The sequence below is a fragment of the Balaenoptera physalus genome (genome assembly GCF_965194825.1).
Source record: "Balaenoptera physalus genome assembly, chromosome: 16".
Taxonomy (NCBI): domain Eukaryota; kingdom Metazoa; phylum Chordata; class Mammalia; order Artiodactyla; family Balaenopteridae; genus Balaenoptera; species Balaenoptera physalus.
In genome coordinates this window covers 31,006,708-31,034,664 of record NC_138898.1, presented here as the reverse complement: position 1 = coordinate 31,034,664, position 27,957 = coordinate 31,006,708, and the positions used below count along the sequence as shown (strand labels likewise).

The 27,957-nt window shown below is 40.6% G+C and overlaps 1 protein-coding gene and 1 pseudogene across 8 annotated transcripts in view; one reads left to right on the top strand and one right to left on the bottom strand.

The window, feature by feature from the left end:
• The window catches only part of RNF24 (ring finger protein 24), a 169,114-nt gene that overhangs the window by 87,962 nt on the left and 53,195 nt on the right, over positions 1-27,957 (top strand). The gene's annotated exons all lie outside the window — the stretch shown is intronic.
• On the bottom strand, positions 14,115-17,603 carry LOC309646001 (histone RNA hairpin-binding protein pseudogene; annotated as a pseudogene). The gene has a single exon. The product of its transcript is annotated as a histone RNA hairpin-binding protein pseudogene (transcript).

The following is a 27,957-nucleotide window of genomic DNA, read 5'->3' as shown; positions in this document are numbered from 1 at the left end:
GAACCACACCTACCTGCTAGTGTTGGAGGGTCTCCTGCAGAGGCAGGGGGTGGCTGTGGCTCACTGTGGGGACAAGGACCCTGGCAGCAGAAGTTCTGGGAGGTACTCCTTGTCATGAGCCCTCCCAGAGTCTGCCATTAACCCCACGAAAGACACGGGTAGTCTCCAGTGCTGGGTCGCCTCAGGCCAAACAACCAACTGGGAGGGAACCCAGACCCATCCATCAGCAGACAAGCAGATTAAAGTTTTACTGAGCTCTGCCCACCAGAGCAACACCCAGCTCTACCCACCACCAGTCCCTCCTATCAGGAAGCTTGCACAAGCCTCTTAGATGACCTCATCCACCAGAGGTCAGACAGCAGAAGCAAGAACTACAATTCTACAGCCTGTGGAAGGAAAACCACATTCACAGAAAGATAGACAAAATGAAAAGGCAGAGGACTTTGTACCAGATGAAGGAACAAGATAAAACCCCAGAAAAACAACTAAATGAAGTGGAGATAGGCAACCTTCCAGAAAAAGAATTCAGAATAATGATAGTGAAGATGATCCAGGACCTCGGAAAAAGAATGGAGGCAAAGATTGAGAGGATGCAAGATATGTTTAACAAAGACCTAGAAGAATTAAAGAACAAACAGAGATGAACAACACAATAACTGAAATGAAAAATACACTAGAAGGAATCAGTAACAGAATACCTGAGGCAGAAGAACGGATAAGTGACCTGGAAGACAAAATGGTGGAATTCACTACCACGGAACAGAATAAAGAAAAAAGAATGAAAAGAAATGAAGACAGCCTAAGAGAACTCTGGGACAACATTAAATGCAACAACATTCTCATTATAGGGGTCCCAGAAAGGGGAAGAGTGAGAGAAAGGATCCAAGAAGATATTTGAATAGATTATAGTCAAAAACTTCCCTAACATGGGAGAGGAAATAGCCACCCAAGTCCAGGAAGCGCAGAGAGTTCCAGGCAGGATAAACCAAAGGAGAAGCACGCCGAGACACATAGTAATCAAATTGACAAAAATTAAAGACAGAGAAATTATTGAAAGCAACAAGGGAAAAATGACATATAACATACAAGGGAACTCCCACAAGGTTAACAGCTGATTTCTCAGCGGAAACTCTACAAGCCAGAAGGGAGTGGCACAATATATTTAAAGTGATGAAAGGGAAGAACCTACAACCAAGATTACTCTACCTGGCAAGGATGTCATTCAGATTCGATGGAGAAATCAAAAGCTTTACAGACAAGCAAAAGCTAAGAGAATTCAGCACCACTAATCCAGCTCTACAACAAATGCTAAAGGAACTTCTCTAAGTGGGAAAAACAAGAGAAGAAAAGGACCTACAAAAACAAACCCATAACCATTAAGAAAATGGTAATAGGAACATACATATTGATAACTACCTTAAATGTAAATGGATTAAATACTCCAACCAAAAGACATAGACTGACTGAATGGATACAAAAGCAACCAGTATATATGCTGTCTGCAAGAGACCCACTTGAGACCTAGGGACACATACAGACTGAAAGTGAGGGGATGGAAAAAGATATTCGATGCAAATGGAAATCAAAAGAAAGCTGGAGTAGCAATTCTCATATCAGACAAAATAGACTTTAAAATAAAGACTATTACAAGAGACAAAGAAGGACACTACATAATCATCAAGGGATCAATCCAAGAAGAAGATATAACAATTGTAAATATTCATGCACCCAACATAGGAACACCTCAATACATAAGGCAAATGCTAACAGCTATAAAAGAGGAAATTGACAGTAACACAGTAATAGTGGGGGACTTTAACACCTCACTTACACCAATGGACAGATCATCCAGACAGAAAATTAATAAGGAAACACAAGCTTTAAATGACACAATACACCAGATAGATTTAATTGACATTTATAGGACATTCCATCCAAAAACAACAGATTACACTTTGTTCTCAAGTGCACATGGAACATTCTCCAGGATTGATCACATTTTGGGTCACAAATCAAGCCTCGGTAAATCTTAAGAAAATTGAAATCATATCAAGCATCTTTTCTGACCACAGTGCTATGAGATTAGAAATCAACAGGGAAAAAAACATAAAAAACACAAACACATGGAGGCTAAACAATACGTTACTAAATAACCAAAAGATCACTGAAGAAATCAAAGAGGAAATCAAAAAATACCTAGAGACAAATGACAATGAAAACACGACGATCCAAAACCTATGGGATGCAGCAAAAGCAGTTCTAAGAGGGAATTTTACAGCAATACAATCCTACCTCAAGAAACAAGAAAAATCTCAAATAAACAATCTAACCTTACACTGAAAGGAATTAGAAAAAGAAGAACAAACAAAATCCAAAGTTAGTAGAAGGAAAGAAATCATAAAGATCAGAGCAGAAATAAATGAAATAGAAACAAAGAAAACAATAAGAAAGATCAATAAAACTAAAAGCTGGTTCTTTAAGAAGATAAACAAGATTGATAAACCTTTAGCCAGACTCATCAAGAAAAAGAGAGAACTCATATCAATACAATTAGAAATGAGAAAGGAGACGTTACAATGGACACCACAGAAATACAAAGCATCATAAGAGACTACTACAAGCAACTCTATGCCAATAAAATGGACAACCTGGAAGAAACTGACAAATTCATAGAAAGGTATAACCTTCCAAGACTGAACCAGGAAGAAATAGAAAATATGAACAGACCAATTACAAGTAATGAAATTGAAACTGTGATTAAAAATTTCCAACAAACAAAAGTCCAGGACCAGATGGCTTCATAGGAGAATTCTATCAAACATGTAGAGAAGAGCTAACACCCACCCTTCTCAAACACTTCCAAAAAATTGCAGAGGAAGGAACACTCCCAAACTCATTCTATGAGGCCACCATCACCCTGATACCAAAACCAGACAAAGATGCTACAAAAAAAGAAAATTACAGACCAATATCACTGATGAATATAGATGCAAAACTCCTCAACAAAATACTAGCAAACAGAATCCAACAACACATTAAAAGGATCATACACCATGATCAAGTGGGATTTATCCCAGGGATGCAAGGATTCTTCAATATATGCAAATCAATCAATGTGATAAACCATATTAACAAAATGAAGAATAAAAACCATGTGATCATCTCAATAGATGCAGAAAAAGCTTTTGACAAAATTTAACACCCATTTATGATAAAAACTCTCCAGAAAGTGGGCATAGAGGGAACCTACCTCAACATAATAAAGGCCATATACGACAAACCCACAGCAAACATCATTCTCAATGGTGAAAAACTGAAAGTGTTTCCTCTAAGATCAGGAACAAGACAAGGATGTCCACTCTTGCCACTATTATTTGGCATAGTTTTGGAAGTCCTAGCCACGGCAATCAGAGAAGAAAAAGAAATAAAAGGAATACAAATTGGAAAAGAAGAAGTAAAACTGTCACTGTTTGAAGATGACATGATACTATACATAGAGAATCCTAAAGATGCCACCAGAAAACTACTAGAGCTAATCAATGAATTTGGTAAAGTTGCAGGACACAGAATTAATGCACAGAAATCTCTTGCATTCCTATACACTAACAATGAAAGATCAGAAAGAGAAATTAAGGAAACAATCCCATTCACCACTGCACCAAAAAAGAATAGAATACCTAGGAGGTAAAAGACCTGTACTCAGAAAACTATAGGACATTGATGAAAGAGATCAAAGATGAACCAAACAGATGGAGAGATATACCATGTTCTTGGATTGGAAGAATCAATATTGTGAAAATGGCTGTACTACCCAAAGCAATCTACAGATTCAATGCATTCCCTATCAAATTACCAGTGGCATTTTTTACAGAACTAGAACAAAAAAATCTTAAAATTTGTATGGAGGCACAAAAGACCCCAAATAGCCAAAGCAGTCTTGAGGGAGAAAAACGGAGCTGGAGGAATCAGACTCCCTGACTTCAGACTATACTACAAAGCTACAGTAATCAAGGCAATATGGTACTGGCACAAAAACAGAAATATAGATCAATGGAACAGAATAGAAAGCACCTGTGGTCAACTAATCTATGACAAAGGAGGCAAGGACATACAATGGATTAAAAACGGTCTCTTCAATAAGTGGTGCTGGAAAAAGTGGACAGCTACATGTAAAAGAATGAAATTAGAACACTCCCTAACACCATACACAAAAATAAACTCAAAATGGAGTTTATTTTTTACATTTAAAGACCTAAATGTAAGGCCAGACACTATAAAACTCTTAGAGGAAAACATAGAAAGAACACTCTTTGACATAAATCACAGCAAGATCTTTTTTGATCCACCTCCTAGAGTAATGGAAATAAAAACAAAAAACAAATGGGACCTAATGAAACTTAAAGTTAAACTTTGCCAAGCAAAGGAAACTACAAACAAGACAAAAAGATAGCCCTCAGAATGGGAGAAAATATTTGCAAACGAATCAATGGACAAAGGATTAATCTCCAAAATATATAAACAGCTCATGCAGCTCAATATTAAAAACACAAACAACCCAATCCAAAAATGGGCAGAAGACCTAAATAGACATTTCTCCAAAGAAGACATACAGATGGCCAAGAAGCACATGAAAAGCGGCTCAACATCACTAATTATTAGAGAAATGCAAATCAAAACTACAATGAGGTATCACCTCACACCAGTTAGAATGGGCATCATCAGAAAATCTACAAACAACAAATGCTGGAGAGGGTGTGGATGAAAGGGAACCCTCTTGCCCTGTTGGTGGGAATGTAAATTGATACAGCCACTATGGAGAACAGTATGGAGGTTCCTTAAAGAACTAAAAATAGATTACCATATGACCCAGCAATCCCACTACTGGGCATATACCTGGAGAAAACAATAATTCAAAAAGATACATGCACCCAATGTTTATTGCAGCACTATTTACAATAGCCAGGTCATGGAAGCAACCTAAATGCCCATTGACAGACGAATGGATAAAGAAGATGTACATATGTACAATGGAATATTAGTCAGCCATAAAAAGGAATGAAATTGGGTCATTTGTAGAGACGTGGATGGATCTAAAGACTGTCATACAGAGTGAAGTAAGTCAGAAAGAGAAAAACAAATATCGTATATTAACACGTATATGTGGAACCTAGAAAAATGGTACAGATGAACCGGTTTGCAGGGCAGAAATAGAGACAACAGATGTAGAGAACAAACGTAGGGACACCAAAGGGGGAAAGTGGCTGGGGGGGATGGTGGTGGTTGGATGAATTGGGAGATTGGGATTGACATATATACACTAATATATATAAAATAGATAACTAATAAGAACCTGCTGTATAAACATATAAATAAAATAAAATTCAAAAATTCAAAAAAAATAAGAAAAGTAAAATTGGGCAGGGAATTCCCTGGTGGTCCAGTGGTAAAGAATCCACCTTCCAATGCAGAGGATACGGGTTCGATTCCCTGGTCGGGGAACTAAGATCCCACATGCCACGGGGCAACTAAGCCCGCGCACCTCAACTAGAAAACCTGCGGTGCCTCAAACTACAGAACCCACACGCTCTTGAGCCCACGCACCAGAATGAAGAGCCCGCGTGCCACAATAAAAGATCCTGCATGCCACAACAAAGACCCGACGCAGCCAAAAATGACTAAATAAATAAATAAAATTTTTTTTTAATTAAATAAAATTGGGCAAAGGATTCGGATATTTCTGAAAATCATATGCAAATGGCCAGTATGCACATGAAAAGATGCTCAGTATCACTAATCATTAATGAAATGCAAATTTAAAACTACAGTGAGGTACCACTTCACATTGACTAGGATGGCTGAAATCAAAAAGATAACAGGAGGTCCTCGGGAAGATGGCGGAAGAGTAAGACGCGGAGATCACCTTCCTTCCCACAGATACAGTAGAAATACATCTACACGTGGAACTGCTCCTACAGAACACCCACTGAACGCTGGCAGAAAACGTCCGACCTCCAAAAAGGCAAGAAACTCCCCCCGTACTTGGGTAGGGCAAAAGAAAAAAGAAATAACAGAGACAAAAGAATAGGGACGGCACCTGCACTAGTGGGAGGGAGCCGTGAAGGAGGAAAGATTTCCACGCACTAGGAAGCCCCTTCGCGGGCGGAGACTGCGGGTGGCAGAGGGGGGAAGCTTCGGAGCCACGGAGGAGAGCGCAGCCACAGGGGTGCGGAGGGCAAAGCGGAGAGGTTCCCGCACAGAGGCTCGGCGCCAAGCAGCACTCTCCAGCCCGAGAGGCTTGTCTGCTCACCCGCCGGGGCGGGCGGGGCTGGGAGCTGAGGCTCGGGCTTCGGTCGGATCGCAGGGAGAGGACTGGGGTTGGCGGCGTGAACACAGCCTGAAGGCGTTAGTGCACCACAGCTAGCCAAGAGGGAGTCCGGGAAAAAGTCTGCAGCTGCCGAAGAGGCAAGAGACTTTTTCTTCCCTCTTTGTTTCCTGGTGCGCGAGGAGAGGGGATTCAGAGCGCTGCCTAAACGAACTTCAGAGACGGGCGCGAGCCGCAGCTACCAGCGCGGATCCCACAGCAACAGGGGCGCAGAGGGAAAAACGGAGAGACTCCCGCACAGAGGCTCGGCGCCGAGCAGCACTCTCCAGCCCGAGAGGCTTGTCTGCTCCCCCGCCGGGGCGGGCGGGGCTGGGAGCTGAGGCTCGGCTTCGGTCGGATCGCAGGGAGAGGACTGAGGCTGGCAGCGTGAACACAGCCTGAAGGGATTAGCGCACAACAGCGGGCTGGGAGGGAGACCGGGAAAAAGTCTGCAGCTGCCGAAGAGGCAAGAGACTTTTTCTTGCCTCTTTATTTCGCGGCGCGCAAGGAGAGGGGATTCAGAGCGCCGCCTAAACGAACTCCAGAGAAGGGCGCGAGCCGCGGCGATCACCGCAGACCCCACAGCAACAGGGGCACAGAGGAAAAAAACGGAGAGACTCCCGCACAGAGGCTCGGCGCCGAGCAGCACTCACCAGCCCGAGAGGCTTGGCTGCTCGGCGGGCGGGGCTGGGAGCTGAGGCTCGGGTTTCGGTTTCGGTTGGATCGCAGGGAGAGGACTGGGGCTGGCGGCGTGAACACAGCCTGAAGGGGTTAGCGCACCACAGCTGGCTGGGAGGGAGACCGGGAAAAAGTCTGCAGCTGCCGAAGAGGCAAGAGACTTTTTCTTGCCTCTTTGTTTCGCGGCGCGCAAGGAGAGGGGATTCAGAGTGCCGCCTAAACGAACTCCAGAGAAAGGCGTGAGCCGCGGCGATCAGCACGGACCCCAGAGACGGGCGTGAGACGCTGGGGCTGCTGCTGCCGCCTCCAAAAAGCCTGTGTGTGAGCACAAGTCACTCTCCACATCGCCCCTCCCGGGAGCCTGTGCAGCCCGCCACTGCCAGGGTCCCGTGATCCGGGGACAAGTTCCCCGGGAGAACGCACTGCCCGCCTCAGGCTGGTGCAACGTCACGCCGGCCTCGGCCGCCGCAGGCTCACCCCGCCTCCTCTGTACACCTCCCTCCCCGCGGCCTGAGGGAGCCAGAGCCCCCGAAGCAGCTGCTCCTTTAACCCCGTCCTGTCTGTGCGGGGAATAGACGCCCTCAGGCGACCTACACGCAGAGGCGGGTCCAAATCCAAAGCTGAACCCCAGGAACTGTGCGAACAGGGAAGATAAGGGGAAATCTCTCCCAGCAACCTTAGAAGCAGCGGATTAAAACTCCACAAACAACTTGATGGGCCTGCAGCTGGTGAATACCTGAATAGACAACGAATCATCCCAAACTCAGGAGGTGGACTTTGGGAGCAGGATATATTAATTTTTCCCCTTTTCCTTTATTTGTGAGTGTATATGTATATGCTTCTGGGTGCGATTTTGTCTGTATAGCTTTGCTTTACAATAGCTTTATTTTACTTCACTATATTATAGCCTCTTTCTTTCTTTCTGTCTTTCTTTCTATTTTTTCTCCCTTTTACTCTGAGCCGTGTGGACGAAAGGCTCTTGGTGCTCCAGCCAGGCATCAGGGCCGTGCCTCTGAGGTGGGAGAGCCAACTTCAGGACACTGGTCCACAAGAGACCTCCCAGCTTCACGTAATACCAAACGGCAAAAATCTCTCAGAGATCTCTATCTCAACATCAAGACCCAGCTTCACTCAACGACCAACTAGCTACAGTGCTGGACACCATATGCCAAACAACTAGCAAGACAGGAACACAGCCCCATCCATTAGCAGAGAGGCTGCCTAAAATCATAATAAGGCCACAGACACCCCAAAATACACCACCAGACGTGGACGTGCCCACCAGAAAGACAAGAGCCAACCTCATCCACCAGAGCTCAGGCACTAGTTCCCTCCACCAGGAAGCCTACACAACCCACTGAACCAACCTTAGCCACTGGGGACAGATAGCAAAAACAACAGGAACTACGAACCTGCAGCCTGTGAAAAGGAGACCCCAAACACAGTAAGATAAGCAAAATGAGACGACAGAAAAACACACAGCAGATGAAGGAGCAGGGTCAAAACACACCAGACCTAACAAATGAAGAGGAAATAGGTAGTCTACCTGAAAAAGAATTCAGAATAATGATAGTAAGGATGATCCAAAATCTTGGAAATAGAATAGACAAAATGCAAGAAACATTTAACAAGGACGTAGAAGAACTAAAGAGGAACCAAGCAATGATGAAAACCACAATAAATGAAATTAAAAATACTCTAGATGGGATCAATAGCAGAATAACTGAGGCAGAAGAAAGGATAAGTGACCTGGAAGATAAAATGGTGGAAATAACTACTGCAGAGCAGGATAAAGAAAAAAGAATGAAAAGAACTGAGGACAGTCTCAGAGACCTCTGGGACAACATTAAACGTGCCAACATTCGAATTATAGGGGTCCCAGAAGAAGAAGAGAAAAAGAAAGGGACTGAGAAGATATTTGAAGAGATTATAGTTGAAAACTTCCCTAATATGGGAAAGGAAATAGTTAATCAAGTCCTGGAAGCACAGAGAGTCCCATACAGGATAAACCCAAGGAGAAACACACCAAGACACATATTAATCAAACTGTCAAAAATTAAATATAAGGAAAACATATTAAAGGCAGCAAGGGAAAAAAAACAAATAACACACAAGGGAATCCCCATAAGGTTAACATCTGATCTTTCAGCAGAAACTCTGCAAGCCAGAAGGGAGTGGCAGGATATACTTAAAGTGATGAAGGAGAAAAACCTGCAACCAAGATTACACTACCCAGCAAGGATCTCATTCAGATTCGATGGAGAAATTAAAACCTTTACAGACAAGCAAAAGCTGAGAGAGTTCAGCACCACCAAACCAGCTTTACAACAAATGCTAAAGGAACTTCTCTAGGCAAGAAACACAAGAGAAGGAAAACACCTACAATAACAAACCCAAAACATTTAAGAAAATGGGAATAGGAACATACATATCGATAATTACCTTGAATGTAAATGGATTAAATGCTCCCACCAAAAGACACAGGCTGGCTGAATGGATACAAAAACAAGACCCATCTATATGCTGTCTACAAGAGACCCACTTCAGACCTAGAGACACATATAGACTGAAAGTGAGGGGATGGAAAAAGATATTCCATGCAAATGGAAATCAAAAGAAAGCTGGAGTAGCAATTCTCATATCAGACAAAATAGACTTTAAAATAAAGACTATTACAAGAGACAAAGAAGGACACTATATAATGATCAAGGGATCGATCCAAGAGGAAGGTATAACAATTGTAAATATTTATGCACCCAACATAGGAGCACCTCAATACATAAGGCAAATACTAACAGCCATAAAAGGGGAAATCGACAGCAACACAATCATAGTTGGGGACTTTAACACCCCACTCTCACCAATGGACAGATCATCCAAAATGAAAATAAATAAGGAAACACAAGCTTTAAATGATACATTAAACAAGATTGACTTAATTGATATTTATAGGACATTCCATCCAAAAACAACAGAATACACATTTTTCTCAAGTGCTCATGGAACATTCTCCAGGATAGATCATATCTTGGGTCACAAATCAAGCCTTGGTAAATTTAAGAAAATTGAAATCGTATCAAGTATCTTTTCCGACCACAACGCTATGAGACTAGATATCAATTACAGGAAAAGACCTGTAAAAAATACAAACACATGGAGGCTACACAATACATTACTTAATAACGAAGTGATCACTGAAGAAATCAAAGGGGAAATCAAAAAATACCTAGAAACAAATGACAATGGAGATACGACGACCCAAAACCTATGGGACGCAGCAAAAGCAGTGCTAAGAGGGAAGTTTATAGCAATACAAGCCTACCTTAAGAAACAGGAAACATCTCGAATAAACAACCTAACCTTGCACCTAAAGCAATTAGAGAAAGAAGAACAAAAAAACCCCAAAGCCAGCAGAAGGAAAGAAATTATAAAGATCAGGTCAGAAATAAATGAAAAAGAAATGAAGGAAACAATAGCGAAAATCAATGAAACTAAAAGCTGGTTCTTTGAGAAGATAAACAAAATTGATAAACCATTAGCCAGACTCATCAAGAGAAAAAGGGAGAAGACTCAGATCAATAGAATTAGAAATGAAAAAGGAGAAGTAACCACTGACACTGCAGAAATACAAAAGATCATGAGAGATTACTACAAGCAACTCTATGCCAATAAAATGGACAACCTGGAAGAAATGGACAGATTCTTAGAAAGGCACAAACTGCCGAGACTGAACCAGGAAGAAATAGAAAATATGAACAGACCAATCACAAGCACTGAAATTGAAACTGTGATTAAAAACCTTCCAACAAACAAAAGCCCAGGACCAGATGGCTTCACAGGTGAATTCTATCAAACATTTAGAGAAGAGCTAACACCTATCCTTCTCAAACTCTTCCAAAATATTGCAGAGGGAGGAACACTCCCAAACTCATTCTACGAGGCCACCATCACCCTGATACCAAAACCAGACAAAGATGTCACAAAGAAAGAAAACTACAGGCCAATATCACTGATGAACATAGATGCAAAAATCCTCAACAAAATACTAGCAAACAGAATCCAACAGCACATTAAAAGGATCATACACCATGATCAAGTGGGGTTTATCCCAGGAATGCAAGGATTCTTCAATATACGCAAATCAATCAATGTGATACATCATATTAACAAACTGAAGGAGAAAAACCATATGATCATCTCAATAGATGCAGAGAAAGCTTTCGACAAAATTCAACACCCATTTATGATAAAAGCCCTGCAGAAAGTAGGCATAGAGGGAACTTTCCTCAACATAATAAAGGCCATATATGACAAACCCACAGCCAACATTGTCCTCAATGGTGAAAAACTGAAACCATTTCCACTAAGATCAGGAACAAGACAAGGTTGCCCACTCTCACCACTATTATTCAACATAGTTTTGGAAGTGTTAGCCACAGCAATCAGAGAAGACAAAGAAATAAAAGGAATCCAAATCGGAAAAGAAGAAGTAAAGCTGTCACTATTTGCAGATGACATGATACTATACATAGAGAATCCTAAAGATGCTACCAGAAAACTCCTAGAGCTAATCAATGAATTTGGTAAAGTAGCAGGATACAAAATTAATGCACAGAAATCTCTTGCATTTCTATACACTAATGACGAAAAATCTGAAAGTGAAATTAAGAAAACACTCCCATTTACCATTGCAACAAAAAGAATAAAATATCTAGGAATAAACCTACCTAAGGAGACAAAAGACCTGTATGCAGAAAATTATAAGACACTGATGAAAGAAATTAAAGATGATACAAATAGATGGAGAGATATACCATGTTCCTGGATTGGAAGAATCAACATTGTGAAAATGACTCTACTACCCAAAGCAATCTACAGATTCAATGCAATCCCTATCAAACTACCACTGGCATTTTTCACAGAACTAGAACAAAAAATTTCACAATTTGTATGGAAACACAAAAGACCCCGAATAGCCAAAGCAATCTTGAGAACGAAAAATGGAGCTGGGGGAATCAGGCTCCCTGACTTCAGACTATATTACAAAGCTTCAGTAATCAAGACAGTTTGGTACTGGCACAAAAACAGAAATATAGATCAATGGAACAGGATAGAAAGCCCAGAGATAAACCCACACACATATGGGCACCTTATTTTTGATAAAGGAGGCAAGCATATACAGTGGAGAAAAGACAGCCTCTTCAATAAGTGGTGCTGGGAAAATTGGACAGGTACATGTAAAAGTATGAAAATAGAACACTCCCTGACACCATGCACAAAAATAAACTCAAAATGGATTAAAGACCTAAGTGTAAGGGCAGACACTATCAAACTCTTAGAGGAAAACATAGGCAGAACACTCTATGACATACATCACAGCAAGATTCTTTTTGACCCAGCTCCCAGAGAAATGGAAATAAGAACACAAATAAACAAATGGGACCTAATGAAACTTAAAAGCTTTTGCACAGCAAAGGAAACCATAAACAAGACCAAAAGACAACCATCAGAATGGGAGAAAATATTTGCAAATGAAGCAACTGACAAAGGATTAATCTCCAAGATTTACAAGCAGCTCATGCAGCTCAATAACAAAAAAACGAACAACCCAATCCAAAAATGGGCCGAAGACCTAAATAGACATTTCTCCAAAGAAGATATACAGATGGCCTACAGACACATGAAAGAATGCTCAACATCATTAATCATTAGAGAAATGCAAATCAAAACTACAATGAGATATCATCTCACTCCGGTCAGAATGGCCATCATCAAAAAATCTAGAAACAATAAATGCTGGAGAGGGTGTGGAGGAAAGGGAACCCTCTTGCACTGTTGGTGGGAATGTAAATTGATACAGCCACTATGGAGAACAGTATGGAGGTTCCTTAAAAAACTACAAATAGAACTACCATACGACCCAGCAATCCCACTACTGGGCATATACCCTGAGAAAACCATAGGTCAAAAAGAGTCATGTACCAAAATGTTCATTGCAGCTCTATTTACAATAGCCAGGACATGGAAGCAATCTAAATGTCCATCGACAGATGAATGGATAAAGAAGATGTGGCACATATATACAATGGAATATTACTCAGCCATAAAAAGAAATGAAATGGAGGTATTTGTAATGAGGTGGATGGAGTTAGAGTCTGTCATACAGAGTGAAGTAAGTCAGAAAGAGAAAAACAAATACAGTATGCTAACACATATATACGGAATCTAAGGGGAAAAAAAAAAAAAAAAGAGAAAAAAAAAAAAAAAAAAAAAAAAAAAAGGCCATGAAGAACCTAGTGGCAAGACGGGAATAAAGACACAGACCTACTAGAGAATGGACTTGAGGATATGGGGAGGGGGTGGGGTGAGATGTGACAGGGTAAGAGAGTGTCATGGACATATATACACTACCAAATGTAAAATAGATAACTAGTGGGAAGCAGCCGCATAGCACAGGGAGATCAGCTCGGTGCTTTGTGACCATCTAGAGGGATGGGATGGGGAGGGTGGGAGGGAGGGAGATGCAAGAGGGAAGAGAAATGGGAACATATTGTATATGTATAACTGATTCACTTTGTTATAAAGCAGAAGCTAACACACCATTGTAAGGCAATTATACTTCAATAAAGATGTTAAAAAAAAAAAAAAAAAAAAAAAAAAAAAAACACACACTTAGCAGGACAGAAGATGATAATTAATATGAAAACATGCTCATTGATGAAGGAGTCAAAAAAGAGATTCAGAAGAGTAGTCTCTGAAAGTAAACATTTCAGGAATTCTATACCAATTGAAATTGAGACTTGGAAAATTATGTGTCCTCCCCAAAGTGATATAGTTTATTATACTTTTCTTTAAGTGTATGCATAAAATTATATTTAAAAAAATTTTACATCTAAATAAGTCTAAAAGAGCTCTTTCAACATGTGTAAAATAAAAAATACATAAGTTTCAGGAAAGCATGTCATAGTTTAATTGACAGAATTTTTTCCTTCTCAGTCACACATAAAAAATGGTACTTCTGAGAACTGATGGCATCTTAGATTAAATAAAGTGTTATAATAGGAAAAAAAAAAAAAAAAGATAACAAGTTTGGGGAGGATGTGGAGAAATTCAAACCCTCATACACTGCCTCTGAGATAGTAAAATTGTGCAGCCACTTTAGAAAACAGTCTGGCAGTTCCTCAAAAGGTTAAACATTAAGTTACCATATGACCCAGCAACTTCACTCCTAGTTATATACCCAAGAGAAGTGAAAAAATATGTCCACACAAAATGTTTCACATGAATGTTCATAGCAGCTGAGCATTATTATAACTTTATAATAGCCAAAAAATGGAAACAATCCAAGTGTCCAGTCAACTGGTAAGTGAATAAAGAAAATACAGTTTATCCGTAAAATGGAATACTATTTGTCAATAAAAGGAAACAAAGTACTAATATAGGCTATAATGTGGATGAATACTGAAGACATTATGCTAAATGAAAGAAGCCAGACACAAAATACCATATATTGTGATTCCATTTACATAAAATGTCCAGAAAAGGCAAATCTTTAGAGATGAAGGGGATTAATAGTTGCCTTGGGCTGGGGGTTGGAATAGGGAATGACACCTAATGAGTACAGTTTCCTTTTGGGGATGATAAAAATGATCTGGAAGTGGATTATGATGATGATTGCACAACTCAAATTTACTAAAAATCATTGAATTACACTTAAAATAAGGTACACTGAAAATGAATTATAGGTACATAAATTATATCTCAAAAAAGCTAATAGGAACAAAAAAGGGAATGGGAAGATACCGGAAACTGAAACTTCTAGATTATTGCAAGAAGGCTTCTGCAGAGCCTCAAGAACACGGCATTTGGGACAATATTATAAGGCACTGAAATGTGGTTTTGGGGGGGTTTTTTTGAATTTTATTTATTTATTTTTTATACAGCAGGTTCTTATTAGTTATCTATTTTATACATATTAGTGTATATATGTCAATCCCAATCTCCCAATTCATCCCACCACGACCACCACCCCTGCTTTCCCCCCTTGGTGTCCATACGTTTGTACTCTTCTTCTGTGTCTCTTTCTGCCCTGCAAACAGGTTCATCCATACCATTTTTCTAGATTCCACATATATGTGTTAATATACGATATTTGTTTGAAATGTGTTTTTTGAGAGAAGTTTTCATTTGATCGTGTACATACTTGGTAAGTTTATGTTATTACTTAATCTTTCATTTAATAAATGTATTCTCAGCACATCCTAGATGCTGGGAATGCCATAATGATCAAAACATCACAGATTCTGTCATCTCAGAGTTTCTGTTATATAGTTGAGATGAAAAACACAATAAAATCGTAATTAAAATTTTAATTACAACCTTTGATAATAAGGAAAGGTGTTTTTTTTGGATTGGCTAACCTGCATTAAAGGGTTTTTCTATTTTTTAAATTTTTTTATTATTTTTTTTTTTGGCAACATTTAGTTAAAGAAGGTCCTTTTTATTTTTGCAATGTCATTCCATACAAAAGCAATAGAAACACAACAGTCTTAACAAGAAGTTTACAATTGAATAGTTGAACAGAAAATCTGTACACATTATCATTCACAGCAATTTTACAAGGTAAATTAACCGATTGTTAAAAAAAAATGTTCTTTCTAAATCCTTCTGCTTTCTTAACTCTTGGAAACAGTATAGGTAGAAGGCCTACTTAGTGCTATTTACAAATACCAAATTAAGACTGTATAACTTACATAAACCCCATTAATTTACCAGCTCAATTTAATATCTTACTATTCAGTGCTCTGTATGAGGAAAAAAACCAATCTTGACATATTGACAAACGGCCCAAACCCTAACCCTTTCCATAAAGATATTAAAGGTATCTGATTATGAGAACACTCGGTCAGATACCAGTAAAGAAAGCACAGTGAACATATGCTTAAGCCCAAACCAGCCATCTGACAAGTAGTAATTTAATGTCTAAAATACTTGTGGAAATCCAGTTACGGTACACTTGTCAGGTTGACTTCAAGGGTGCAGGAGATTAAGCAATTAAGATTGTTGCAAGATTGCTTCGAGTTCAATTTTCCTCGGATTTAGTTCCATTTACAGTTTAAAACACGCAGAATACACTCCCTATACATAAAATTAACGTTTCTTAAGAAAATAAGGCAAGAACAACAATTCACCATGAGGCTGTACACTATTAACAGAAACCTCCAGTTACAAACGCAGGATGCATGCTTGGCGGGCCACCTCCCACCTGGGGAGGCAGCGCTGCTCCCAGTGGCCTCCAGGTGGTGCCAGTTAGCTCATGGCTGAGAAGTCATGAAACTGAAGTCAGTTTCAAGGGTTCAGTTAAACAGCCTTTCAAGTCAAACTCGTCCTCTGCCGGACAGTCCACGTTTCTAACTTTCGTGGATGTGCCACAGTACATGTCGAAGTTATCCTGAGAGCTCGTCTGGGACTCAGAGCTGCTCTCCGCGGATTCCATCTCCATCTCCCCGAGGTCAACAGGATGTATTTCTTGCAAATCACATCCTTCTTCCGCTGGAGGATCCCAAAAATGCAGAGCCACCTTCCAGAGTTTGATCTGCTGGTCCCACGATCGTGGACTATACTTGAATTTGTTGGAGGTTTTGGGATGAATGCCAGGCTGTCAAAGGTGCCTTGGGACTTCTTTAATATAGCGATCGTAGGTGATGGTGTTCTTCCCATAGTTGATCTGCTTCTGTCTCCTCATCAGGACACTTTCACCGGTCTCCAAGTCAGCTGGCAATGTTGACATAGACTCCTTCGAATCCGAATTTCCTGATGATGATTTTCTCTCTTCCAGAGTCATTTATGAGGAGTTCCCTTTTATATCTTGCAATTTCGTTGTTAACTCTAGTCCTCATTTCATCTTCTTCGACTGCACTTGCCCAGTCTGAACATCTAGAACGGGGCTTAGGGCCTTCGGTAGTGGTAAAGCTATCGGGTCTGCGGTAGCCCAGCGGCCTCGCGGGGCCCTCAGCATCCTCGGACTTCCGGCGCCTCCCCTCGGCCATGCACTTGCGTCCATCTCGCGGCTGGCGGCGGGCTGTCGTCGCTGTCGTGGCGGCTCCCGCACCCGGGGGACTTCGCGGCTGGCAGGCCATGGCAACGCGGCAGGCGGGGTCGTGGGGGCCTGGGGTCCGGCGGTGGCGGTGGCGGCAGCGGAGACTTCCTCTCCGCGTGACACTGACGGACTCCATTTTTGTGTGTGTGTTTTTTTTTCTTTTATCTTTGTTGGAGTATAATTGTTTCACAATGCTGTGTTAGTGTCTGCTTTATAACAAAGTGAATCAGCTATACATATACATACATGCCCATATCTCCTCCTTCTTGCGTCTCCCTCCCACCCTCCCTATCCCACCCCTCTAGGTGGTCACAAACACCGAGTTGATCTCCCCGTGCTATGTGGTTGCTTCCCACTAGCTATCTGTTTTACATTTGGTAGTGTATATATGTCCATGCCACTCTCTCACTTCCCCAAGCTTACCCATCCCCCTCCCCGTGTCCTCAAGTCCATTCTCTACATCTGCGTCTTCAGGACCTTTTTCTTTTTTAGATTGCATATATATGTGTTAGCATACGGTGTTTGTTTTTCTCTTTCTGACTTACTTCACTCTGTATGACAGACTCTAGGTCCATCCACCTCACTATAAATAACTCAATTTCGTTTCTTTTTATGGCTGAGTAATATTCCATTGTATATATGTGCCACATTTTCTTTATCCATTCATCTGTCAATGGGCACTTAGGTTGCTTCCATGTCCTGGCTATTGTACATACAGTTGCAATGAACATTGTGGTACGTGACTCCTTTTCAATTATGGTTTTCAGGGTATATGCCAGTAGTGGGATTGCTGGGTCGTATGGTAGTTCTATTTTTAGTTTTCTAAGGAACCTCCATGCTGTTCTCCATAGTGGCTGTATCAATTTACATTCCCACCAACAGTGCAAGAGGGTTCCCTTTAATCAACACCCTCTCCAGCATTTATTGTTTCTAGATTTTTTTGATGATGGCCATTCTCACTAGTGTGAGGTGATACCTCATTGTAGTTTTGATTTGCATCTCTCTAATGATTAGTGATGCTGAGCATCCTTTCATGTGTTTGTTGGCAATCTGTATATCTTCTTTGGAGAAATGTCTATTTAGGTCTTCTGCCCATTTTTGGATTGGGTTTTTTTTTTTGATATTGAGCTACATGAGCTTCTTTGAAATTTTGGAGATTAATCCTTTGTCAGTTGCTTCATTTGCAAATATTTTCTCCCATTCTGAGGGTTGTCTTTTCGTCTTGTTTAGGTTTTCCTTTGCTGTGCAAAAGCTTTTAAGTTTCATTAGGTCCCATTTGTTTACTTTTGTTTTTATTTCCATTTCTCTAGGAGGTGGGTCAGAAAGGATCTTGCTGTGATTTATGTCATAGACTGTTCTGCCTATGTTCTCCTCTAAGAGTTTGATAGTGTCTGGCCTTACATTTAGGTCTTTAATCCATTTTGAGTTTATTTTTGTGTATGGTGTTAGGGAGTGTTCTAATTTCATTCTTTTACATATAGCTGTCCAGTTTTCACAGCACCACTTATTGAAGAAGCTGTCTTTTCTCCATTGTATATTCTTGCCTCCTTTATCAAAAATAAGGTGACCATATGCGCGTGGGTTTATCTCTGGCCATTCTATCCTGTTCCATTGATCTATATTTCTGTTTTTGTGCCAGTACCATACTGTCTTGATTACTGTAGCTTTGTAGTATAGTCTGAGGCCTGGGAGCCTGATTCCTCCAGCTCCGTGTTTCTTTCTCAAGATGGCTTTGGCTATTCAGGGTCTTTTGTGTTTTCATACAAATTGAAATTTTTTGTTCTAGTTCTGTGAAAAATGCCATTGGCGGTTAGTTGGATAGGGATTGCCTTGAATCTGTAGATTGCTTTGGGTAGTATAGTCATTTTCACAATGTTGATTCTTCCAGTCCAAGAACATGGTATATCTCTCAATCTGTATCATCTTTAATTTCTTTCATCAGTGTCTTATAGTTTTCTGCATACAGGTCTTTTGTCTCCTTAGGTAGACAAAAGCTAGGTATTTTATTCTTTTTGTTGCAGTGGTAAATGGGAGTGTTTCCTTAATTTCTCTTTCAGATTTTTCATCATTAGTGTATAGGAATGCAGGAGATTTCTGTGCATTAATTTTGTATCCTGCTACTTTACCAAATTCATTGATTAGCTCTAGTAGTTTTCTGTTAGTATCTTTAGGATTCTCTATGTCTAGTATCATGTCATCTGCAAACAGTGACAACTTTACTTCTTCTTTTCCAATTTGGATTCCTTTTGTTTCTTTTTCTTCTCTGATTGCTGTGGCTAAAACTTCCAAAACTATGTTGAATAATAGTGGTGAGAGTGGACAACCCTGTCTTGTTCCTGATCTTAGAGGAAATGGTTTCAGTTTTTCACCATTGAGAACGATGTTGGCTGTGGGTTTGTCATATATGGCCTTTATTATGTTCAGGTATGTTCCCTCTATGCCCACTTTCTGGAGGGTTTTTATCATAAATGGGTGTTAAATTTTGTCAAAAGCTTTTTCTGCATCTGTTGAGATGATCATATGGTTTTTATTCAATTTGTTAATATGGTTTATCACATTGATTGATTTGCATATATTGAAGAATCCTTGCATTCCTGGGATAAATCCCACTTGATCATGGTGTATGATCCTTTTAATGTGCTGTTGGATTCTGTTTGCTAGTATTTTTATAATTGTTGTATCTTCTTCTTGGATTGATCCCTTGATCATTATGTACTGTCCTTCCTTCTCTCTTGCAACATTCTTTATTTTAATATCTATTTTATCTGATATGAGTATTGCTACTCCAGCTTTCTTTTGATTTCCTTTTGCATTGAATATCTTTTTCCATCCCCTCACTTTCAGTCTGTATGTGTCTCTAGGTCTGAAGTGGGTCTCTTGTAGACAGCATATATACAGGTCTTGTTTTTGTATCCATTCAGCCAGTCTGTGTCTTTTGGTTGGAGCGTTTAATCCATTTACATTTAAGGTAGTTATCGATATGTATGTTCCTATTACCATTTTAATTGTTTTGGGTTTGTTATTGTAGGTCTTTTCCTTCTCTTGAGTTTCCTGCCTAAAGAAGTTCCTTTAGCATTTGTTTTAAAGCTGGCTTGATGGTGCTGAATTCTCTTAGCTTTTGCTTGTCTATAAAGGTTTTAATTTCTCTGTCAAATCTGAATGAGATCCTTGCTGTGTAGAGTAATCTTGGTTGGAGGTTTTTCCCTTTCATCACTTTAAATATGTCCTGCCACCCCCTTCTGGCTTGCAGAGTTTGTGCTGCAAGATCAGCTGTTAACCTTTTGGGGATTCCCTTGTATGTTATTTGTTGCTTTTCTCTTGCTGCTTTTTAATATTTTTTCTTTGTATTTAATTTTTGATAGTTTGATTAATATGTGTCTTGGCGTGTTTCTCCTTGGATTTATCCTGTATGGGACTCTCTGCACTTCCTGGACTTGATTGACTATTTCCTTTACCATATTAGGGATGTTTTCAACTATAATCTCTTCAAATATTTTCTCAGTCCCTTTCTTTTTCTCTTCTTCTGGGACCCCTATAATTCGAATTTTAGTGCGTTTAATGTTGTCCCAGAGGTCTCTGAGACTCCTCAATTCTTTTCATTCTTTTTTCTTTACTCTGCTCTGCAGTAGTTATTTTCACTATTTTATCTTCCAGGTCACTTATCCATTCTTCTGCCTCAGGTATTCTGCTATTGATTCCTTCTACAGAATTTTTAATTTCATTTATTGTGTTGTTCATCATTGTTTGCTCTTTAGTTCTTCTAGGTCCTTGTTAATCATTTCTTGTATTTTCTCCATTCTATTTCCAAGATTTTGGATCATCTTTACTATCATTACTCTGAATTCTTTTTCAGGTAGACTGCCTATTTCCTTTTCATTTGTTTGGTCTGGTGGGTTTTTACCTTGCTCCTTCCACTGCTGTGTGTTTCTCTGTCTTCTCATTTTTCTTACCTTACTGTGTTTGGGGTCTCCTTTTCGCAGCCTGCATGTTCTTAGTTCCCATTGTTTTTGGTGTCAGCCCCCAGTGACTAAGGTTGTTTCAGTGGGTTGTGTAGGCTTTCTGGTGGAGGAGACTGGTGCCTGTGTTCTGGTGGTTGAGGCTGGATCTTGTCTTTCTGGTGGGCAGGTCCACGTCCGGTGGTGTGTCCTGGGGTGTTTGTGACCTTATTATGATTTTAGGCAGCCTCTCTGCTAATGGGTGGGGTTGTGTTCCTGTCTTGCTAGTTGTTCAGCATAGGGTGTACAGCACTGTAGCTTGCTGGTCATTGAGTGGAGCTCGGTCTTAGCGTTGAGATGGAGATCTCTGGGAGAGCTTTTGCCATTTGATATTACATGGAGCCAGGAGGTCTCTGTTGGACCAATGTCCTGAACTTGGTTCTCCCAACTCAGAGGCACAAGCCTGACACCTGGCTGGAGCACGAAGACCCTGTCAGCCACACAGCTCAGAAGAAATGGAGACAAAGAAAGGAAGAAAGAAAGGAAGGAAGGGAGGGAGGGATGGAGGAAGGAAGAAGGAAGGAAGGATGGAGGGAAAGGTAATAATAAAATAAAATAAAATAGCATTATTAAAATTAAAAAATAACTTTAAAAAATTAAAAAGTAATAAAAAAGAAAAAAAAAGAAAGAAGAGAGCAACCAAACCAAAAAACAAATCTACCAATGATAACAAGTGCTAAAAACTCTACAGAATAAAAACAGACAGACAGAACCCTAGGACAAATGGTAAAAGCAAAGCTATACAGACAAGATCACACAAAGAAGAATACATATACAAACTCATAAAAAGAGAAAAAGGAAAAATATATATATATATATGTATATATAAAAAAAAGGAAGAGAGCAACCAAATCAATAAACAAATCTACCAGTGATAATAAAGGCTAAATACTAAACTAAGATAAATATAAATCCAGAAAGAGATTAGATGCAGAAAGCAAGCCCCAAGTCTACAGTTGCTCCCAAAATCCATTGCCTCAATTTTGGGATGATTCATTGTCTATTCAGGTATTCCAGAGATGCAGGGTACATCAAGTTGATTGTGGAAATTTAATCCGCTGCTCCTGAGGCTGCTGGGAGAGATTTCCCTTTCTCTTCTTTGTTCGCACAGCTCCTGGGGTTCAGCTTTGGATTTGGCCCTGCCTCTGCGTGTAGGTCGCCTACAGGACGGGGTTAAAGTAGAAGCTGATTAGGGGGCGCTGGCTCACTCAGGCCAGGGGATGGGAGGGGTATGGAATGCAGGGTGAGCCTGCGGCGGCAGAGGCTGGCATGACGTTGCGACAGCCTGAGCCGTGCTGTGTGTTCTCCTGGGGAAGTTGTCCCTGGATCACGGAACCCTGGCAGTGGCGGGCTGCACAAGCTCCCGGGAGGGGAGGTGTGGATAGTGACCTGTGCTTGCACACAGGCTTCTTGGTGGCTGCAGCAGCAGCCTTAGTGTTTCATGCCCGTCTCTGGTGTCCGCTCTGATAGCCGCAGCTTGCGCCCGTCTCTGGGGCTCGTTTAGGCGGTGCTCTGAATCCCCTCTCCTCGTGCACCCCGAAGGAATGGTCTCTTGCCTCTTAGGCAGTTCCAGACTTTTTCCTGGACTCCCTCCCGGCTAGCTGTGGTGCACTAGCCCCCTTCAGGCTGTGTTCTTGCAGACAACTCCAGTCCTCTCTCTGGGATCCGACCTCCGAAGCCCGAGCCTCAGCTCCCAGCCCCCACCCATCCCAGCAGGTGAGCAGACAAGCCTCTCAGGCTGGTGAGTGCTGGTCGGCACCAATCCTCTGTGCGGGAATCTCTCCACTTTGCCCTCTGCACCGCTATTGCTGCGCTCTCCTCCATGGCTCCGAAGCCTCCCCCCCGCCACCCCGTCTCCGCCAGTGAAGGAGCTTCCTAGTGTGTGGAAACTTTTCCTCCTTCACAGCTCCCTCCCAGGGGTGCAGGTCCTGTCCCTATTCTTTTGTCTCTGTTTTTTCTTTTTTCCTTTGCCCTACCCAGGTATGTGGGGAGTTTCTTGCCTTTTGGGAAGTCAGCTCTTCTGCCAGCATTCAGTAGGTGTTCTGTAGGAGTTGTTCCACATGTAGATGTATTTCTGATGTATTTGTGGAAAGGAAGGTGATCTCCACGTCTTACTCCTCCACCATCTTGAAGGTCTCTCATAAGGAAAGGTTTTGATTTGATAAATCTTTTTTTCTTTTTTAATAGAACTAAGGGTAAAACTTTTAAAAATAAGTTGGACATTAGAAAGTTCCCAAATTTGTTAATGTGCCCAGTTCTCTTTTTTTTTGGCCTCACTGTGCAGCTTGTGGGATCTTAGTTCCCCGACCAGGGATTGAACCTGGGCTCACGGCAGTGAAAGAGCTGAGTCCTAAACACTAAACCACCAGGGAATTCCCATTAATGTGCCCAGTTCTAACTGTGTGTTTCCCAAGTTTGCTTTTAGAAACCCAGAGTGCATCCCTCTATATACACATAATTTTGAAACGGTTGTTAAGTTCCTGGATCTAACATAGGGCAGGCCACAGCAGCCTATTTTTATTATAGGTGAACCTTGAAGAAAGGCCTTGCATGTTTTCTTAGGTCAGACTCCCAGGACAATAGAAATAAAAGCAAAAATAAACAAATGGGACCTAATCAAACTTACAAGCTTTTGCACAGCAAAGAAAACCATAAACAAAATGAAGACAACCTAACGGAATGGGAGAAAATACTTACAAACTATGCAACCAACAAGGGCTTAAGTTCCAAAATATACAAACAGTTCATGCAACTCAATATCAGAAACACAAACAACCCAATCAAAAAATGGGCAGAAGACCTAAACAGACATTTCTCCAAAGAAGACATACAGATGGCCCACAAGCACATGAAAAAATGTTCAGCATCACTAATTATTAGAGAAATACAAATCAAAAGTACAGTGAGGTATCTCCTCTCAGCGGTCAGACTAGCCATCATTAAAAAGTCTACAGAGACTTCCCTGGTGGTCCAGTGGTTAAGAATCTACCTTCCAATGCAAGGGACGTGGGTTTGATCCCTGGTTGGGGAGCTAAGATCTCACATGCCGCAGGGCAACTAAGCCCGCATGCCACAACTACAGAGCCCACGCGCTGTAGAGCCCGCACGGCCCAACTAGAGGGAAGCTCATGCGCCGCAGTGAAGAGCCCACGTGCCACAACAAAAGAGCCCATGTGCTGCAACTAAGACCCGATGCAGCCAAAAATAAATAAATAAATAAATATTTTTTAAAAAATAAAAAGTCTACAAATAACAAACGCTGGAGAGGTTGTGGAGAAAAGAGGACCCTCCTACACTGTTGGCTAGAATGTAAATTGGTGCAGGCACTATGAGAAACAGTATGGAGGGTCCTCAAAAAACTAAAAATAGAACTACTGTATGATCCAGCAATCCCACTCCTGAGCATATGTCTGGAGAAAACTCTAATTCAAAAAGATACATGCACCCCAGTGTTCATTGCAGCACTATTTACAATAGCCAAGACATGGAACCAACCTAAATGTCCATCGACAGAGGAATGGATAAAGAAGATGTGGTACATATATACAGTGGAATACTACTCAGCCATGAAAAAGGAGTGAAATAATGCCATTTTCAGCAATGTGGATGGACCTAGAGATTATCATACTAAGTGAAGTAAGCCAGAAAGAGAAAGACAAATCCCATATGATGTTACTTATATGTGGAATCTAAAATATGATACAAATGAATTTATTTACAAAACAACAGACTCACAGGCGCAGAAAACAAACGTATGGTTACCCAAGGAGAAAGGGGGTGAGGGAGGGATAAATTAGGAGTTTGGAACAAGCAGATAAAAACTACTATGTATAAAATAGATAAACAAGAAGGTCCTACTGTATAACACAGGGAACTATATTTAATATCCTATAATAAACCATAATGGAAAAGAATATGAAAAAGTATATATATGTATATATTTATATATATATATACTTATACAGAAGATAGAAGTGGAAAAGGGAAAAAAAGAATTTTCTCCTTTTTTCTGGGAAAATTCCAAACCTAGGCAGAATTCTGAAGTGAGCATGTCATGTGAGACTTCTCCCCTTCTCTGAACACATTTTTCTTGTTTCTTTCTTTACTACAGACCTGGCACCCAGTGCATTGTTGAATTAGACTGAAGTGCACAGTGGTGTGTGTGATGTAATGTGGCCAACAACCTCTTCCAGTAGATGATGCTAACCAGGAAGGGAGATGAATTTGCCCTGTCAGGCCTCTTCTTGGTGTGTTCTGTATGGACTGCCTCCCTCCTAGAGTAAATACATCAACTTAAAAGAGGAACATAGAGGACTGCAGATGAAAAAAGAGACAGTAATGTACATGCTGTGAGCATTTGCAGGCAGCATCACGTAGATAATGTAAGAGCAGAAGTCACGTTTTAAGAGATCTGAAAAGTATTCCAGAGAAGTTGGATGAAGTAACAAAATAAAGCATAAAGCTCTAAGAAAGAGGGAAATAATGCTAAAAATACAAAAATGGGGGATAAGTTGAGAATTCACAAAATATACTTGAGGAAAAGAAAAAAATTTTAATAGGGAATGAAATAAAAAGTCGGATAAATGAATGAGAATGTTTAAACAGGTTCCAGGTATTGATCATGTTATGTGTATGTTAGTTATACATGTTTCCTATGAACAGATGTATAGGACAATAGACACAGAGGGTTTTTTCCATGATTATATGAAAGTAAAAGGTGAAAATAAAAAAAGAACAATGGTGTGAATGAAAGAGGCTGTGTGTATCCACTTGCTTTATCTTCCCTCCTGGCTTAATGTAGGAACCCACCTGGGCTAGGCTGCGAGCTTGGACTTGTGTTTCCTTGCCCCAAGAAGACTGGCACATATCAGCAGATGCCTCACCATAAAAGGGGCTTCACCACTCCAGTCTTTGTTTTATATATATACAAATTTGTTTATTTATTTTTGGCTGTGTTGAGTCTTCGTTGCTGCACGCAGGCTTTCTCTAGTTTTGTAGCAAGTGGGGGCTGCTCTTCGTTGCGGTGCACAGGCTTCTCATTGCGGTGGCTTCTCTTGTGGCAGAGCATGGGCTCTAGGTGTGCAGGCTTCAGTAGTTGTGGTGCATGGGCTTAGTTGCTCTGCAGCATGTGGGATCTTCCCGGACCAGGGCTCGAACCTGTGTCCCCTGCATTGGCAGACGGATTCTTAACCACTGAGCCACCAGGGGAGTCCCACCACTCCAGCCTTGAGCACCTTGGAGTTCCTGCGTTCCCTTAGATTTTGACTGGGGCAAAATATGGTGAGTGAATCAAGCTACACGTTTCCTCTGCTGAAGGCTTTAAAAATATAATAGGTAGAAAGTGTTCCACTGAAGAAAGACTTAAAAATGGAAAGGAACACCCAGGACATGGTGAAATGTTCTTCCATGAAAACAATAACAACACCTAAATAGGATAACCAGGAATTTTGTGTAGAAAGAAGTATCCAAAAATTAACCATAAAATTGATATATTCAAAGATGAAGTTAATGATCTTTAGGAGACACCAGTTGTAGATAATAGAATAACTAGGACAAGCTAGGAATATAACGTGAATTTATATAGCTGTTTGTTAAGAGTCTCTCACCTACTGAGAGACTAAAAGCTAAACACAAAAGAGTACATACTGTGTGATTCCATTTGAATATGAAATTCTAGAATAAGGAAGATAAATCTGTAATGATGGAAATCAGATCTGTGGTTAGGAGTGGTGATTAACTGCAGACGGGTACAGGGAATTCTCTGGGGATAAAGAAATGTTCTGTATCTTGATTAGGATGGTGGTAACAAGGGTATATTCATTTGTCCAAACTCTTTGACCTATACACATGGGTGCATTTTTAATGTAAATTTATGTCTCAGTTTTTTAAAAAAGATTAACAAAGTCTAAGATAATTTTTTCTTAGAAAGTTTTTCTTGGATGTCTTGTATTTATAAGAAATATATGGTTTTTAATGGTTTGTGAACCACAAATTATAAAACACAGCAGTCTAATTACTGGTGTCTCTTTTTCTGAGCATTTTTGAAGCAAAAGTAGAATACTAACTACTGTGAAGATGCTGATGTATTGTCCAGGGAGCAGGAACTGGTCTAAGAAGAATGAGGCCACCAAACACACTTCAAGAAACACTGCTGCATGGTTAAGGATCCACCTGCCAATGCAGGGGACACAGGTTCGATCCCTGGTCTGGGAAGATCCCACATGCCACAGAGCAACTAAGCCTGTGTGCCACAACTACTGAGCCTGCATTCTAGAGCCCGTGAGCCACAACTACTGAGCCTGCATGCCACAACTACTGAAGCCCGCGTGCCTAAAGCCTATGCTGTGCAACAAGAGAAGCCACTGCAAGGAGAAGCCCACGCACCACAACGAAGAGTAGCCCTTGCTCGCCAGAACTAGAGAAAGCCCGCACGCAGCAACGAAGGCCCAATGCAGCCAAAAAAATAAACAAATAAATTAAAATAAATAAATTTATTTTAAAAAAAAAAGAAACACTGCTGCAGCCCATCTAACTGTGGTGTATTGTGTGAAGCTCTGGTCCTCTGTAGGGCCAAATCTCTATCCCTTTTGTATCTTGGTGAAAAATCCCATTGCTGATTAAAAAAAAAAAAAAACTCAGATATTTGTCTTTTTCTTTCTTTTTTTAAAAAATAAACTGATTATGATTAAAAATCTTCCAACAAACAAAAGCCCAGGACCAGATGGCTTCACAGGCGAATTCTATCAAACATTTAGAGAAGAGCTAACACCTATCCTTCTCAAACTCTTCCAAAATATTGCAAAGGGAGGAACACTCCCAAACTC